The following is a 19,175-nucleotide window of genomic DNA, read 5'->3' as shown; positions in this document are numbered from 1 at the left end:
CTTTTCATTGTGATTTCTGTCCATCCATCTATACCAGGGGTCTCCCACCTGCGGCCCGCGGGCCACATGGGGCCCCTTAGACGGATTTATGCGGCCCGTGGTGCCATATTAAGTTTACATTATAATGCGGCCCGCGATACTGCCAATTTGTCAGGGTCAATGATCAAAGCGTTCTGTAATTTTTATTATGATTTTGATTCATATTAGACATGTGTTTTTAACACGATTATTCATTTATCACATTCGTTGGCAACAAAAATATATTCAGCACTAATTTTTGTTTAAATTTCTGTATATTAATTATATATATATTTTTCAGAATTTGGTGTCCTTTTTTGGGGTGCGGCCCTCCGCCCCTCACCACTTTGGTTTTGTGGCCCTCCACCCAAAAAGGTTGGAGACCCCTAATCGATACCAATAAATGGCTGTGTGTGTGTGTGTGTGTGCGTGCGTGCGTGCGTGCGTGCGTGCGTGCGTGCGTGCGTGCGTGCGTGCGTGCGCCCGCCCACCATAACTCCAAAACCATGAAACCTAGCAGCCTGAAACTTTGCATGCATTCTAGGAAAACTACAAGGAAGTGCACGAGTTAAAATTGGGTGTTTGAGTTAATTAAAACACTCATTTTGAAGATATAATTAACGGCCTTATTTAATTATATCTTTATCAGGCGCCATTCTCGGCCACCTCGCTCTCTGGGGTCTTAAGGCGTTTCCTGAGTAACCTCGCTGGGGTCTGAAGCCGCCATGTTTTTTGGCCTGCTCAACCACGCCTTGACTTGGAACAGGCCGCAACAATTTCTTCACGATAAAGTTCTTTTTTCACTTTCTTCGCTCATATTATGTAATGCCTGTTCATCATAGCTATGAATCGCCGTACACATCGCTTTTGTAAGTGCTATAGTTTTAAAATTAGGAGCTCAGAGCGATTTCATGCATTATATGATACAATTTTCCACGATGTACTCTCACAGACTAATTAAAGTATGTAATCGAAATAATATTTCGGGTTTGAGGATCTGATATTGTCCGGACTAAATAAGTGTCGAAATCTGTTGTGAAATCTGATAATTTAAAGAAATAACGAGTCATAACTAAGCCGATATACGTATTTCTTTTAAGCAAGCAAGGCTATGTTCCCTCCTCCTCCATATGTAAACAAAAACATTTCCAGAGCATTAAACATATCTTTTTCTACTGTTTGGAGAATTATAATGAGTGAACAAAAGATTTAGGAATGTGTCAAAATTAACCGGCTTCATTGAGCTGGTTTCATTGAGTGTGTAATGAAAACTATTAACCAGCAGGATCAGCGTGAAGGTGCCCGCACCTGGGTTCTCTCATGGAGAATCAATGCAGCTGGGAAGACAAAATAAATTAAATTAAAGAACGAACGAACGAACGATTAACATAACGGGAAGATTAGGGCGAACGAATCAACGATGAGGGTGAGTAAAGCAACTTTGAAAACTTTCCATTCAATTTTTTATCCGCGTCGCGTTGCGAACGCTGGCTCGAAGAGAGCTCCGCGTTGTTGTTGTTGTTGTTGTTGTTGTTGTTGTTGTTGTTGTTAAGACAAAACCTTTAGGACGCGGCTCTTCGACACATTTGTCCTTGTTTCTGTCAGGAATGCATTTCTCCTCAACGCATCTTAAAAATCAATGGGATTTTTGAAGTTCCATTTAAACAATGTTTTCCAGGAACGCATCTATGACATAAATACTTGAGGTCGGACATACGTCACAGTCACGTGACTTCGCTTGGTAACGCGACCGCCATGTTGGCAAAGGGGAAAACAAACGCAGCACCGATTGCAGACGCACGCACATCGTGGTTTTACTTGCACGCAAAGCCGAGTAATTTGTTTTATTTTTTTTCTGTCGATGTATTTCAGATAAATTGTTGATACATCGTGTTCACCCAAGTGTTTGCAATGTCATATCAATATATAGAACATTTGTGAGGTGATGCATCGGCCTGATGTCGAGCCAAAATACAGTTAATTGGCCTTGATTCTTGCCCCCACCAGTACCCCGGTGATTCGTGTATCGACAACCCGAAGGAATGGCCGAACGTGCAATACCCGGACGGATACACGTATCTAGTCAAGACACCAGGTATGTAATTCAATTTTAAATCAAGTTTTAACTGTGCATAATCAAATATTACTGTACTGGAGTGTTAATATATTATTTCAATTATTTATGAACTCCCGAGCTGACGTGGCTAGTTAGTAATAGTTTAATTGACCTGCCTTGTCTGTACTGTGACGGTGAGTCATCTGTGCTAGTTGTGGGTCACTCACTGACCCAGCAAGAATGTCAATGAATGATTAAAATATTGCTCACATTCATGTTGTATAAATTCTGTGTGATCCCTGATTGTAATGATGTGTATGAGCGTTGCCGTATGTGAGTGAGCATGTGTGCTTGTGTGTGTCTACGTTTTGTAATGATGTAGCAGTGCGTGGCTATTTCTTGTGGCTGCTGAGTTGAAGCACCTGGGCTGAGGACAAGACTGCGGTGAACTTAAAGGAAAGGCCCACACATTGTCATTGCATTTAGTTTGCAAGTTCTAATCCTATTAATGGCAATCAAGGGCCAAGGCATTAATGTTTTTGCGTGATGTACCATTGCTTAATTACCCTGGTACTATTTTAATAACGAACCATAGAATATATTTTTCTTTTTAATCTTAGGAGTGTTTACACATGAGGCAATGAAAAACTACCGATCACTGGAAGCCCACAAATTTTTTGTCTCTGGTTGGGTGCAGACTGTGCTACACAAAAATGTTGGAGGTAACCATGTTAGAGCCTCTAACATTTGTTTGATCAACCATCAAACTCTGACATTTGATAGAAATTGATGGCTCGAAGCCACAGGAGTCTCCTCTCTGGTTCAGTAGCCCGACTTGGTATGAGATAAAAGGAGAGTTCTGAATTTTTTGCCTTGTTATTAGTACAACTGAAAATGCAGCAACTTTTCGGCATTGTTGCAAATAATAATAATGTGTAATAAAGGTTACGAAAGAAACAAACTTGTAACAGGTACGAGGCGAGTGCCGTGCGATAGCGCTAGCGCTACATACACCACTGCAACGCATAGCAGGGCGATCCGAGTGAACGAGGTACTTTGTTTTCCCCTTCGCCAGCGTTGCTATGCGGACATTGCATTATGGGTCGGCGAAGTTCCCGGATGTCCGACCCCGAGAATACCTGGAAAAGTGTGTGTCCGTCCATGTCCGTGTGACTCTCCTCTCTACCTCCTCCCTCCTCTCCTCTCTACCCCCTCCCTCTTCTTTTCCCTCCCCTCCCTCTTCTTTTCCCTCCCCTCCCTCTTCTTTTCCCTCCCCTCTCTCTTCTTCTTGACCCCTCTGTCCTCTCTCTACCCCTCCCTCCTCTCTCTACCCCTCCCTCCTCTCTCACCCTTCCCTCTTCTCTCTCTCTACCTCTCCCTCCTCTCTCTCACCCCTCCCTCTGCTCTCTCTCTCTCTCTCTCTCTCTCTCTCTCCCCTCCCCTCCCGTCCTCTCTCCCCTCCCCTCCCGTCCTCTCTCCCCTCCTCCCGTCCTCTCTCCCCCTCCCCTCCCGTCCTCTCTCTCCCCTCCCCTCCCGTCCTCTCTCCCCCTCCCTCCCGTCCTCTCTCCCCCTCCCCTCCCGTCCTCTCTCCCCCCTCCCTCCCGTCCTCTCTCCCCCTCCCCTCCCGTCCTCTCTCCCCTCTCCTCCCGTCCTCTCTCCCCCTCCTCCCGTCCTCTCTCCCCTCCCCTCCCGTCCTCTCTCCCCCTCCCCTCCCGTCCTCTCTCCCCCTCCTCCCGTCCTCTCTCCCCCTCCCCTCCCGTCCTCTCTCTCCCCTCCCCTCCCGTCCTCTCTCCCCTCCCCTCCCGTCCTCTCTCCCCCTCCCCTCCCGTCCTCTCTCCCCCTCCCTCCCGTCCTCTCTCCCCCTCCCCTCCCGTCCTCTCTCCCCCTCCCCTCCCGTCCTCTCTCCCCCTCCCCTCCCGTCCTCTCTCCCCCTCCCCTCCCGTCCTCTCTCTCCCCTCCCCTCCCGTCCTCTCTCTCCCCCTCCCCTCCCGTCCTCTCTCTCCCCCTCCCCTCCCGTCCTCTCTCTCCCCCTCCCCTCCCGTCCTCTCTCTCCCCCTCCCCTCCCGTCCTCTCTCTCCCCCTCCCCTCCCGTCCTCTCTCCCCCTCCCCTCCCGTCCTCTCTCCCCCTCCCCTCCCGTCCTCTCTCCCCCTCCCCTCCTCCTCTCTCCCCACCCCTCCCCTCCTCTCTCTTTCCCTCCCCTCCCTCCTCTCTCTTTCCCTTCCCTCCCTCCTCTCTCTCTCCCTCCCCTCCCTCCCTCCATGCTTCCCCTCCCCTTACTCCCCACACTTAATATTTCCGTCAACGAAGTAACGGATTGGACTTTCTTGTTGTAAATACAGTGCCTTCAGAAAGTATTCACTCCCCTCGACTTGTGTCACATTTCATTGCGTTACAGCCTGGATTTAAAATGGATTGAATTTAAATTTTTTATCACCAATAGACACAAAATAACCCATAATGACAAGGTGAAAACATGTTTTTAGAATTTTTTTGCAAATTATTTAAAAATGAAAAGCTGAAATGTGTTGCATAAATAAGTATTCTTCCCCCTGAGGCAATACTTTGTGGAAGTGCCTTTGGCAGCGATTACAGCTTCAAGTCTTCTTGGGAATCTCTGTATCAGCTTTGCACATCTGGATTTGGGTATTTTCTCGCATTCTTCCTGCAGATTTGCTTCAGCTCCGTCAAATTGGATGGGGAGTGTCGGTGAAAAGCAATCTTCAAGTCTTTCCACATATTTTCAATGGGATTCAAGTCTGAGCTTTTGCTGGGTCACTCAAGGACTTTCACGTTCTTGTTCTGAAGCTATTCCAGTGTTGCCTTGGCTGTATGCTTGGGGTCATTGTCCTGTTGGAACAAATTTCACTGCAGTCTAAGGTCTTTTGCACTCTGAAGCAGGTTCTCCTCAAGGATTTTCCTGTATTTGGCTCCATTAATTGTTCCATCTATCCTTACAAGTCTTCCAGTCCCTGACGCTGAAAAGCATCCCCATAGCATGATGCTGCCACCACGATGTTTCACAGAAGTGATGGTGTTAGATGGGTGATGAGCTGTGCTCGGGACATAGCGCTTTGCATTCAACCCAAAGAGTTCACTTTTCGTCTCATCAGACCACAGAGTCTTTTGCTTCATGCTCTCAGAGTCTTTCACGTGCCTTTTTGCAAACTCCAGGTATGCTGTCACGTGCCTTTTTTGCAAACTCCAGGTGTGCTGTCGTGTGCCTTTTTCTGAGGTGTGGCTTCCATCTGGTCGAAAGACTAGATTTGTGAAGTGCTGCAGAGATTGTTGTCCTTTCGGCAGGTTCTCCCTTCTCAGCCAAGGAACTCTGTAGTTCTGTCAGAGTGGTCATTGGGTTCTTAGTCACCTCCCTGACCAAGGTCCTTCTTGCCCGGTTGCTCATTTTGGTCGGACGACCAGCTCGAGGAAGAGTCTGGGTCATTCCATATTACATTTTAACAAATCTTACATTTTATTCGCATTTATCGAAATAACAAAGGATAATTTTTAGTCAGCCATTTCAGACAAGATATCCCACAACAATGTACATTTCCAGAAAAAGATATCCCCGTAACAATGTTCATTTGCCGTCACAAGATATCCCCATATCAATGTACATTTTCCATAACAAGATATCCATTAAAATGTACATTTTCCGGAACAAGATATTTCCATCACAAGTTATCCATTAAAATGTACATTTTCCATAACAAAATATCCCCCATAACAATGTACATTTTCCTTTACAAGATATCCTCATAACATTGAACATTTTCCATAACAAGATATCCTCATAACATTGAACATTTTCCATAACAAGATATCCATAACAATGTACATTTTCCACAACAAGATATCCCCATAACATTGTACCTTTCCATCACAAGATATCCATAATAATGTACATTTTCCACAACAAGATATCCCCATAACAATGTGCATTTTCCATAACAAGATATCCCCATAACTATGTACATTTTCCATAACAAGATATCCCCATAACTATGTACATTTTCCATAACAAGATATCCCCATAACAATGTACATTTTCCATAACAAGATATCCCCATAACAATGTACATTTTCCATAACAAGATATCCATAACAATGTACATTTTCCATAACAAGATATCCCCATAACATTGTACATTTTCCATAACAAGATGTCCCCATAACAATGTACATTTTCCATAACAAGATATCCATAACAATGTACTTTTTCCATAACAAGATATCCATAACAATGTACTTTTTCCATAACAAGATATCCATAACAATGTACTTTTTCCATAACAAGATATCCCCATTACATTGTACATTTCCATCACAAGATATCCATAACATTGTACATTTTCCGTAACAAGATATCCCCATAACAATATACATTTTCCATTACAAGATATCCCCATAACATTGTACATTTTCCATAAGATATCCCCATAACTGTACATTTTCCATAACAAGATATCCCCATAACAATGTACATTTTCCATAACAAGATATGCCCATAACAATGTACATTTTCCATAACTATATATCCCCATAACAATATACATTTTCCATTACAAGATATCCCCATAACATTGTACATTTTCCATAAGATATCCCCATAACTGTACATTTTCCATAACAAGATATCCCCATAACAATGTACATTTTCCATAACAAGATATGCCCATAACAATGTACATTTTCCATAACAAGATATCCCCATAACAATATACATTTTCCATTACAAGATATCCCCATCACATTGTACATTTTCCATAAGATATCCCCATAACAATCTACGTTTTCCATAACAAGATATCCCCATAATAATGTACATTTTCCATAACAAGATATCCCCGTAACAATACATTTTCCATATCAAGATATCCCCATAACATTGTACATTTTCCATAACAAGATGTCCTCATAACAATGTACATTTTCCCTAACAAGATATCCCCATAACAACGTGCATTTTCCATAACAAGATATCCCCATAACAATGTACATTTTCCATAACAATGTACATTTTCCATAACAAGATATCCCCATAACAATGTGCATTTTCCATAACAATGTACATTTTCTATAACAAGATATCCCCATAACAATGTGCATTTTCTGCAATTAGACTGATTTGTCCATTTGTATTCCAGTGGAAGTGTTTGACATCAATAATGACAACCATGAATGGCTTGGTAGCACATTATTACAGAGAAATACATTATTTTATTATCGTTCCATGGATGGCAAGTTGTGACCACATTCATCTGTGATCAGCTAAGGGTCATCTTGACCCAAATCCTCCTCGTCTGAGCTTTCCGCAGTATTTCTTCATCGTTTTTAATGTTCATGTTTGACCAAATCTGGAGCCTTCAAGCTTCTGTGCATTTCAACCCATTCAGCAGACAAGGGCAATCTGGTAGATGACAAACACGTTTTTCTTTGCATGACGGGAGTTCCAATACAACCTCTGGGGCTGGGGCCATCCATTTAATAGCAAGCTTATTCTCCTCATTCGCTATCCACCTACAGCTTTCTTGGGGATTTGGGACATCCAGATTCCTTTCTAGGCATTGTTGCCATATTCCAGCCCGGTAGTTGGCCCTGTCAGAATGCAATTTCAAACGGTCCTCATCGTGGGAGCTCTCTAGATTCCAAATCTCCTTTATTGGCACAGAAAAGTTGATAACACAGGTCATTCACATTATATATGGATGACCTTAATGAGTGTAACATGCGTGTAAAATCTTGTCTCACATTGAAAAGCTGTGCCGACAAGACCCACTTTATCCCCAGTTTGGAAGAGGCTTCCTGAAACTTTTTGTTGGAAAATAATAATTACAGACCATTAACGTTACCATGACCACCAAATGCACTGAGAGTATCGCAGCCAGAGTAAGAATGCAATCCCACCAGAGATCTGTATGCCGAGTCCCCAATATCTGCAGTCAGTTTAGTGATATCAATAAGCCTCAACCTCGTCTTTGTGCCAAACTTAATGTACGTGTTAGAATCTATGGACTGATGGAACCCAAGGGCAACAATCAACACATCCATATCATCTGCCTCCATAATTACAGATTTGCAGCGAGCAGCAGCTTAACACATGTGCAAAAGTAGCCAATGCACGCACGCGTCTGCTTCTTCCTGCATTGATTCGAGATCAGACACCTCTTCAACAACGTCTTTCGTTAGTCTGAAGCACCTATTTGCCCACGTCATGGACATCACTTTGTCTGTAAGTTTTGTCCTTTGTTATGAGCATTTCCACTCTTTTTTTTTTTTTATTTTTTTTTTTTTTTTCTTTTTCTTCCAGGAATTGGATCAATTTTGTTTTGCTATCAGCACAGGATAGCAAGCGTCACCAGTTCTTGACTTTGTGACTGGATTATCTGATTTAATGGAATGTCCTTGTCAGACCTCCTGTTTGCCTGTTCTGCTATCTTGATTGACATCTCTTTGTAAACATCGAAAACTATGTTGACTCGCTTGCTCATATTTGTGGATAGAACTATGGTAGACAGTTCGGAAAAGGTTCTGTTTTCACCATGTGCCTTCTGGATGAGGGCCATACCATCTATGGTTAATGGTGATGGCTGGTCTACGCTATCAGCAGGTGGCACCTTCCCCGAGTTGTCTTGCAAGGGTAGCCTTATTTGTTTTCCGAAGAGTTCTATCACAGTTTGTCCGAGACCATGGGAGAGGGCCTCGAGGGTGCTGCAAAACTTCTCTCATGTTGTGATTTCTGCTGCTGGCTATGAGGACCATCTGCCAGAAAAGCTTGTGATCTGCTTTCACTACGGCCTCTTTGTCCTTAGACGTGGTCTTTTGCTGTTTCTGGATATTACTGAAGGTCTTTCATTTTAGTCTTGGCAATTTGTCATGAAGGTGTTCGCCTATCTGAAGCCTGTCTTTCTGGAAGTCTTTGGTTGCCTTCTCCCCCTTCTCATGTGCGCCGAGTAGATCGTGAGTGATGCCTGTTGAAACGCTAACAAGATCAGATGATTCAATGAATGGATTGATCCAGTTGTTTTCCAACAGATCACCAATGGACTGCACATCTGCTTCATCCTTCTTGATACGAGATGGTTCAAGGTCAGCTTGACTGTTGTTTGGGGTTTGTAGCTCATGTCATGCAGATGTTTCAAGTAAGTGCTACGATATTCTGCAGTGAGATGGTACTTGCTTATCGCCGCAAGCCTGAGGCTGGAGCCTTTTGCACCACCAGTTGTTTGTGTGTCTTTAACGGTTTCCTCTATGGTTTGGTTGACAGGTATTCTGCCGAAGGTGTTGTGTTCGTCAATGTGGACAGAGAAGCCACCACTTTGAAAGTGCTCATATGTGCTGGGATGATCTGCCGGCAGTCTGGTCATCTGGGCATAATACACTGGGAGATATCTGGCATAATTTTGCTCATCGTATGCAAAGCATCAGGGGACCATGGCTTGGATGTAATGCAAATGTGGTCAGCAGTTCCCCTCTTCATGCCTGAAACAAATTCAGCAGAATGTCAACCAAATCCAAATACAATACCCAAAATATCACGTTTCCAGTCATTTCACACAAATCGATATGCAATCAGACTAAACATAAGGTGAAAGCAACAACATCAAGAATTGCTTTGCAATACATGTCCCCTACTGGTCCCAATGAATGTTCAGGAGATAAAAATTTGTTTACATTTAACGCACGCTCGAGCCGATACCAAAACCAAAATGAAAAATAATAAACCCACCACATTTGGGTCTATTTGGTAAAAGTAAAAGATAAACAATTTTCATTTACGGATAAATTTTGAAGGCCAGAAATCAATAAAGACAACAAGGATAACAAACCGGAGATAAAAAAGTTTGCTTGAACACACGCTCGAGCCGATACCGGAACCATAATAAAGACGAATAAACTCTCCGACCCACCGTGTTTCATTCGTTTCTAGGCTTTGCCTATTTCATATTAAAAACTAGAACGGGCACTCATAGAGTGCATACCTTCGCCGCCACTACTTTTTTTGTTCTTGGTATGAGTGTGGGGAACTGGTTTCATATGAATGGTCTTATGACACAAACCACATATCTATAATGTCATGACTCCCCCCCCCCGACTTTCGGGGGCTACGGACTAAACAACAATCAACTCGCGTCGATTTGGCGAGTCTTCACTCGCAAGCTCGGTGAATACAACGTTTCAACAAGAGAAGGTAATCTCGTTTGATGCTGGTTTCATGCAAATCGAATAAGAATTGACTGAGTTATGCCGAAAACCGCATATTTTTCAAGGGCGTGATCCCCCCCCCGACATTTTACTCTAACCGGTGACATGTGTTATGACGTCATTGTGTCACAAGATTGGGCATTAAATTCTGAACATTTTGGTGCTGGGTTCATGTAAAGCGGACAAGAATTGACCGCGTTATGACAAAAACCGCATCTTTTTCAAGGTCGTGACCCCCCTGACCTTTGACCCCTAACCGGTAACAAGAGTATGGGCGTCATTGTGTCATATTGCATATCACAAGATGAGGCGTTGAATTCTGAACATTTTGGCGTTAGCTGCATGCAAATTGAATAAAAATTGACCGTGTTATCGTAAAAAGACTATTTTGACCTTTTCGTGACCTTGACCTTTGACCCGAACGATCCCAAAATCTAATCAAATGCTTCCTGGCTAATAACCAATTATCCCACCAAATTTCATGCAATTCGGTTTAATACTTTTTGAGTTATACGAATCACAAGATTACAAATAAATAAATAAATAAATAAATAAATACACACCGACCAAAACATAACCCCTCGCAGAATGCGAAGGTAACTAGAAGGGCACTCTTTGGCGTCACGACATCGCCAGATATGCCTCCACCCACATTATTATTACATCATTATACAACATACTTGTACCAAAGTTTGTTTTAAATCCAAAAACCCAGATTCAAAGTATTAAATAATTCTGGTTGCCAGTTGAAATTTAAAACATACATTCCCCATGACTAGATTATAACTGTAACATTTCACATCGATTGATGAAACGCTTCAAGAGAAATATATATTTTAAGATTTTCATTAAAACCAATATGGCTGCCAGAACATGTGACCTATTCATTATTCGTGAACACCTTGGCATCCCCAAGGCTTTGGAAACATGTGGGTGAAGTTTCCTCTTGATTTGTCAAGCCATTCTAGAGAAGAGGCTTTTTAAAGGTTTATTCTTCAAAAAAATCATGGCTGCCAAACTATTTGACCTATGGCCTCATAAGTGGAGAACTTATTGTTCATCATGGATAGGCAATCATACCTTTAAAGTTTTGCCTCGATCTGTTCAACCATTTTGGAGAAGAACATTTTTGAAGGTTTGTATGTTAAAAACAATATGACTGCCGCACCACGTGACCGATGACATCATCACCCCCCCCCACACCCCATACAATTTAGCTCTAGATGACCCTCAATAATTTTTATACTGATCGGATAAAGAGTTTGACATATGCCATTATGACGTCATAATGAAGCCACCTGTGACATCATCAGAAAAATCACACTTGTTTCGCATGGGGAGTACTTCACATGTGCCAAATTTCTATTTTTCCATGGAGAAGTTTCGGAGATAGAGGTCCAAATTTTTTTTTCCAACATGGCTGCCACACTACATGACCTATGATGTCATAACTATCTCAACTATTCTCCATGAGTAGTCGCACCTCTGGTGAAAATTTCGTATCAATCGGATAAGCAGTTGCAGAGAAAAAAAAGAGAAAGTCGGTATGGACGGATGGACAACCCGAAAACATAATGCCACGGTGCCTTTGTCAGCAGAGGCATAACTAGAAGGGCACTTTGTAGAGCGCACACCTCTGCCACGCAATGCCTGATTCATAAGAACATATTTGGCCCAATAATTAAAAAAAAAAATCATGCTCTGTATCGTTTTTGGCCCCATCTCTCAATGGTGAAGCATCACTTAAAAATTATCGGAGCCGGATCCGGATCTTCACCACAATCTAATGAATTCGTCCTTGTCACACACCCAACCTCTCCACCAAATTTCATACGAATCCATCCACAACTTTCTGAGATATCCTGCACACAAACAAACAGAGAGACTGACGGGGTGAAAACACAACCTCCTTCACCTTCGGTGGTGGAGGTAATAACCCGATGTACATGCATGAAGCAAAAACATGTGTTTGGCTTATGTGCATATTATATTATTTTATGTTATATTATTTTGTATTAGACCTAGGTGGTTATATTGCTGGGATCATTCCAATTGCACTGGGCCATGGACTAACACACAGGCCTAAGACCTGCCAATCTGTGCTGCTTCACAAAATGGCTGCAGATTATTTTATTTGGGTGGAGCCAGGGCAGCTGAACATTGACCCACGTTGTCACGTATAATGTAATATATGATATATTCTAAGTCCAAAAAGGGTGTAAATTATACTTATGCTTGGGGGATACAAAAACATTGGTAATGGTCTCGCTTTGTACACCACAGTGGTACCAACAAACCTGTTTGGTCCATGGTAGGATTCTGTGTGTTTGTATTTGTTTGTTAAAAATAAATGATAATCTCCATTTCCCTTACCCATTCTTATTGATGGCCTCAACAAACTCCGGAAACATTCCAAGAGTGCAGGATGATGGGAAATCGGCCATGACCTTTGGAAATACTTTTGAAGTGGAAAGGATACGAGCAGCATGGCTTGGCCCCCCCAGCATGAGAAACGGCAGGAAGCTTTTTGTGCCTTAATTGCTTGTTGGTGTTGCTGTTGCATCCCCTTTTTCAATTTTCAACCCCATTATGTGCCATCACTGCCGATGTGTGTTAGGTGGTGATGGCATGTGATATAACATCACTGCCATGAAAATTAAGTCAAGAATCTGATCTGTTACGGTTTGAGATATTGAGATGAGGGAGGCTTTTGCACATTCAGACTTACCTTAACCCGTTATGCTTTTGTGCATTATGTGTCGATTTCATTTCACAGGTAATACCCACTATGATTATTCAACGTACTTTTCTGGAGATATATATGTTGTTCAAGCATATTACATGACCCATAAGCATGACGTCATGAGCATGACTTCATGGCAGTACAAGTAAGTAACAGTGCAGTGATGATATTGCATATATTATTCAATGTTTATGTTGGAGTGACCATTCAACACACAAGGTGGATTAAGGGACACGAAAATACAAGTTAAAGCAAGCAGGTAAGACTAAGAGTATCTCTGCTCCATTAATTCACCACATTCATATATGTACCCCAGTGCAGGAGAGATGATTGCAGACTCCCCTTAGAGCTATCTTGTCTGGGTTTGATTCCCGAGCTGATAATGTAAAACCGTCAGATGAGTGCGCTGGTACTTGTGCCATGACGGATGGACTTTAAACTGGTCGCTTAATCTACCCATATTAGTTGGTGGATGATAAAGATCCCACGGTGTCCTTCACGAAGTGTAAGCGAGTTATCGCCGGCATCATGAACAAATTACAAATTTGTGGGAAATCGGCGTCACAGGCACACACAGGGCCACCAAGAGTCAGAATGGGCCCCAGCCCCCAGGGGCAGTACTAAGTGTAGGGCCCCTTTTATTCGGTTTAGGATATAATATCGTTTCGGTTGTTGGGGGAAGATGGAGGAATTTAATAGGAAAGTTAGGATTGAATCGAGTTGTTTGGTCCGTGGACGTGTAGGACACATCTCGATGTGGTTAAGTAGGGAAACTGTGAGCGTAAGTGTTACGTGTCACCACACAGGGGTGGTGCGGTGTTAATTATTTAGGGATTAAGAATAAGTTGCCCCCCTGAAACCTATTCCTACGTTTTTGCACTTACAAACGAGCCAACATGCCGAGCAGGCAGAAACCCCACCTCGAAGGGTAACTGTGGGCGAAGTCACACCCCCGAGGCTGATGATTGATGGGCGTGGCGTGAGTAGGAGGAAGAGGAGTGCGTGCAAGCCATGCCCTAGAGAGGAAATGTTGGTTCGGCGTAACGTCGAAGAAGGGTTGGGTGCGCAGTAATCACGAGGGATTGGGAGCGTACGCACGAGGTCAGTGTGAAGAGCGGTTGAGTGCGGAGTAAAAGATGCATGCGGTTGAGAGACGAGAACGTAGCTTGGAGATGGCGTGAAAGATCAGGGCCCGACAAAATGGCTTTCCTTCGACGCATGAAGAAGACGGCACGATTCTCGTATTCGTGCTGAGGCGATTTTGGCTCGCGACGCGAAGCGAGACGCTGGCCATCGACTCTTGGCTGGTCGTATGAGACGGACCCCGAGCCTCGTGCGTATGACACTGAAGGGGACGGCACCATTCTGAAAAGGGCGTATCGGCAGGCGCGATAGACGAAGAAGCTGCACGACGGTCGCTGAGCCTTGGAGTTGAATACCGCTCACGAATTGCCTGACGAACATTCCCGCTGTGAGAGAGCGGCTCGGTGCCATTTTGCGCACGTCTACACATGCAAATAGAAGCGCCTTGATTCCACATCCCACAAAGACCATCTCTGGACGAAGCTAAGTGCCAGGATTACGAGAGGACTTGTTTTGCTTTTGTTTCGTTTTCCCCTTGTCTGTGTGTGGTGGTGCCTCAACTTGGACTTTAATTTACTTCACGTATTGTTATATTCTGATTATTGGCCTTTGTAAATATTTGTATATTTTCATTAACTGTGTTCATTTCAAGTAGCTGTGTCAGTGTATTTGTCATAGGGTTCGAGTATAACTCCCCCCCCCACCCCCCCGTGCTGTGCTTCCCCGTGCCTCCGCCATTGTGCCTGCCCCTCCCTCACGCGTGATAATCTCTGAGGATCAACTTGTCCCCCTCCTAATCAGGAAAACCACTCAACCGTCCAGGCTGGCGGTGTTAACTGCCCGTCACTACAAATTGGGTCGGGGGGGTTAACCTTGCCCGCCAGCGCCGCGACAATATATTAAGATAAAACCTCACCATATAATATTGTTACGAATTAGCCGGTTCGGACGGCCTTGGCACGACCGCTTCAGCCCAACCGCAGTCGCGCCTCCGCCGAAAACCGGAATTCAGTCGTAGCTTCCTGGACAACACCGGAAATCTACTTCAGGTGCCTAAATGCACCATAAACTGCCAATATTCTGTACACGCGGTATAGGGTTAATCGCCGAATCTCGATATACCTAATTGTCCATGCAGACAGAAGTACCGATAATTTATACCTCGACGGAACTCGTACGGAAACGAGCCGCAAAGCACGCTCATTCCATGTGCGATGCCGAGCGGTTTTAATCGCCAAGTTCCGTCGGACCAATTGACCACTTTAATTGGCTTTAATAGCCTGCTAATTTCCCGAACGCGCCGTGGAAGTCAATGGGAGGAAATGACGCAATGAGCAGATTGACATTCAAACGATGGGGGCATTTATTTCAAATAAGCAATCAATGGGGGAAGGGGCCATGACACAAGCACAGCCTACAGCCGGTCTATTTATTATGTACAGGCACGCACTTAACCAACAATTCTACTTTTCAAGACAAGGCACCACAGAACACTCTCATACAAAACCCCAGAAAAGAAACGGACTTGTGAGCCTTTATTCCAACTCAGAGCCTGGATGACCAAAGGCTCACAAGAGGCCGACCAGGTTACCTGACTGCCCGTTGTGACGGCTCAAAGGTCTTCGGGTCGGTGACCCCCTGGTGTCTCTTACTTGGCCCTCGTGTCGCAACATGCCAGTCGCTTGAGCGGCCGGGTGGCTTGAGCTGCTTGGCGAGCAGCTTGCTCGGTTCCCCTCGGTCGTCCGGCTTTCACCGCAGCCTGGTCGATCGGGCCTGGCCGGCAACGCGTTCGGACGAGTGAACGGGTCTTTGCTCTTTTAATTGATGCTCTTTGGGGACCCGTTCACTACCTCAGCGTCGTTCACCCGGACCACGACGCAGCTTGCTCGACTCCACCGCAGCATGGCAGGACCTCTGGCGCGCGCTCCTCTCCGGCTGTCCTCCGACAACCTCCGACTCTCGTCTGGCGCTCTCTGACTTCTTCGCCACCGACACCTTACTGATTTCTGCGACTCGACTCCGCCCTTTTTATAAGGCTGGGTGCCCCCCTTCGAACTCTCACCCAAGGCTGGGGCTCTGCCCATTCTTCACCTCCGAACCTACACCCCTCGAACGCCTCGTGGGAAACCCCATTCTCGACATCATGGGTTGGTGTTGGGGAAGCCGTCCTTTGATCCGATTATGTAAATCGGCTCGCGCCGCGGCGCACAATGGCTGTGGTGCAGTGGCGTTGCCTGCTGTCCGAGATGATGGCGTTCTCGTAGATGTTTCGAAATAAAAGACAGAGAGAATAACGGCTACCTCAAAAATTCGCAGCCCGGCACACGAACAAATCCCTTTACACATCGGTGGGGGATCTAACCTGAAACACATACTTATCGAAATATCTGATCTCTGGGGAACCTGAATGGTGTTTTGTGAATTTCCACAACCGCAACAATATTATGTAATCCTTCCAGTTTCATTGACTGGCAGGATGGCCGAGAAGTGTGCACACTCGCCTCTATGCTGTCAAGCCTGGGTTGGAATCCTGACCCAGCTAAAAACTGTCATCGTTGTGTTTCACAGGCAGGATGATTAATCAATGTGTTGGCTGTCTCTTGGATGGATGTTAAATGTGTGTCTCATCTGCCAGCATTCGTTAGTGGATAGGTGATTGGTCAAACGGAGCTCATTTTAATGTCTCCCGTTTCCAACATTGCCAGAGGGGCAGGGGACAAAAAAAATTCCAAAGTGCAGCTTCAGTGAGATTCCTTGTACTGTTGTTGAGACGTGCGGGTTTGTCACGTTTATTATTTATTTATTTTTCATAGGAACGACTCGTTATAACTAATTCCAGCATCAACTAGCCAGCCAAATGATGCCAAGTAAAGAGGGTGAATAGCCGATCACGTTTGATTTCCCTGTAATGTGGTGGTCGTGTTAGAATGACACTCCAAAGTTATCAAGTGATGGCAATGACTTCTGGTGGTCCCGTTCAAGCACAACTAAAATGGGTTGATATATTTTCATTTTGCTTTTTGGTTTTTCCAGCTCAACTATTAAGTGGTGATGAGCTATTCCCTGAACAAATTCCAAATTCTTGCTCTGACCCATTGGGGGCACTGCATCAGCGGTACTGTGATGCTCCCAGCAATGACGCAACCAGCAGCCACAGGATGTACACGAAAGGAGGATCCTTCCAATGATATTGTTGTGGTTACCAAATTCGCAAACCACCATTCAGGTCCCTTAGGTGAGATATCTCGGTAAGTACATGTGTAGTTAGGCCCAAACCCGTTGTCTAGTGGGAATACATGTCATTTATGCGTGCTGCGACTCTTCAGGATAGCCGTTTTTCTTTTGCTATCTTTATTTTGGACCAACCGTCATGATTACCACCACAACCACAACATCAACCACCAACCACAACGCCGCTTCACCACAACCGCCACGACCTTCACGTCACACCTCGCAACCGTCGCATCGCCACCGTTCTTGCGCCGCTTGTGGGTACCGGTGTTGGACTCGTGCAGGGCGCGCGCCGAACAGCGTGTACAAAATCACGGATTTTGTGCTTCAAAAACGGATCAAAAACGACACACGCCCACTTTTTGCCGTCCAATCGGTGAGCGAGGGCGGGTGGCCCCGCCCCAGGGCGTTGGAGGGCGATCGATATATGCAAATTTATGGATCAAAAAGCATTCACGCCCACTTTTTCTCGGGCCAATGGGGAGCGAGGTGAAAGGTCGAAGGGAGGGGGTCAAAGGCGAAGCCACGGGGCTGATATAAGCAACCGTGTTCGTCAGTCCAGTGAGTAGTAGAGTCGAGAGGGAACAGAGAGTTAAGACTTCGCGGGCGGTGGAGTTGGCAAGAAGGAGCTGGTCGTCGTGTGCGTTGGAGTCGGAGCGGAGGGGACGGAGCTGTGGAGAGGCGGCGAGGGCAGACGAGGGGGTGCTCGCGTCGTGCAGGGAGCTGCACCCCAGGGAGGCCGACAGCGCGACCTGGCCGAGGTGGAGATGCTCGTCGCGGGACAATAAAAATCCTCTATACCCCGAGCATCAGCAACCCCCTCCTGTTTCCCCCCGCGCTGAGATAGTGCGACCAAGGGGGCCCCTTTCCCACCCCCTACCAGACACTGCCCGCGAGGCCCGCGGAGTTGAGGCACCATCGCCGCTCCGCGTCTCATCACCAGACGGGTAGGCCCGACCCGGTCTCGGCCTCAGGCCCGCCTCATCCTTGAGGGTATTCTTTCCTTGGTTTTGGGTATGTGTTGTCGGCGCCGTCTGTGAAGTAAAATTGTATAAGTGTTGCCGTGTGCTCGCGTAATCGGTAGTAGATCTGCATTGTCGCATTTGCTTTTTGTGTAAATTGCATTGTGTTTTTCTTTTCTGTGTGCTTTTGGTGGAATTGAATATGTGTGCTTTCCGTTCGTCGCGAATAAATGTGCTTTGTGTTGAACTGTTTCCCGCTTCGCTTCGTCATTTCCTTCATTGAATCCTCATCTTGCTTCACGTAAAGGGTTGGTAGTGGGCTGAATACGCCCGATAATTAATCGAACCGTCGAGGTCGACGATAACACCGCTCGGTTATCCCGATAGTACGGAACGGGTCGCTTAAGTGGCCCGTGTCCGAAGTCGACCTGCGGCGAGGTGCGATCGCCCGGTCTACCCTCCGCGTGGGTACTTAGGTAGGTCGAATTTGGCGAGCAACGCTATCCCACGCGGGGGCTGATTGGCTCGATCGCGGTGAGACCGAAAGGTCCACCCGTGACTGGTTCCCGGCGTTAGTCCGAGAGGGTCACGACTGGATTGTCCGTCCGGTGGGCGATGTGCCGCGATTCGAGTTACGTGGCCGTCAGCACGCCGGCGGGCGCGAATCCGTAACAATATATATTTTGGTGAAGGAATGATCAGTGAAGTAGACAGAGAGATATGGTTTATTAATGTGACATTCATGGCAGCTTTTTTCGAGGTTAGATTGTGATTATTTTACAACATCGAAGGAAGATCAAAATACAATTAGATCGGATCTGAAAATGCAAAGCCCATCCGCTTTGTAGTCGGACGACTTCTTCTTCCGTATGCCAAATG

The 19,175-nt window shown here is 45.3% G+C and overlaps 1 long non-coding RNA gene across 2 annotated transcripts in view; it reads left to right on the top strand.

Annotated features, from left to right (window-relative positions):
• The first annotated feature begins 1,290 nt into the window (after positions 1 to 1,290).
• LOC147024259 (uncharacterized) overlaps positions 1,291 to 19,175 on the top strand; it is a 29,080-nt gene continuing 11,195 nt past the window's right edge. Inside the window, exons 1-3 of one of the 2 annotated variants that reach the window (XR_015058949.1) lie at positions 1,291 to 1,444; positions 2,026 to 2,113; positions 2,457 to 3,207. This is a non-coding gene — a long non-coding RNA (uncharacterized LOC147024259). Of the gene's footprint in view, positions 1,445 to 2,025; positions 2,114 to 2,456; positions 3,208 to 19,175 lie in introns of those variants that run through there. The other variant, XR_015058950.1, reaches the window with a different exon arrangement.

The sequence above is a fragment of the Eptatretus burgeri genome, chromosome 6 (assembly GCF_056783735.1).
Source record: "Eptatretus burgeri isolate ZD-2024b chromosome 6, Ebu_testis_v1, whole genome shotgun sequence".
Lineage (NCBI taxonomy): Eukaryota > Metazoa > Chordata > Myxini > Myxiniformes > Myxinidae > Eptatretus > Eptatretus burgeri.
The sequence above is the reverse complement of the archived record's forward strand: the minus strand, read 5'-3'. Positions and strand labels throughout refer to the sequence as shown.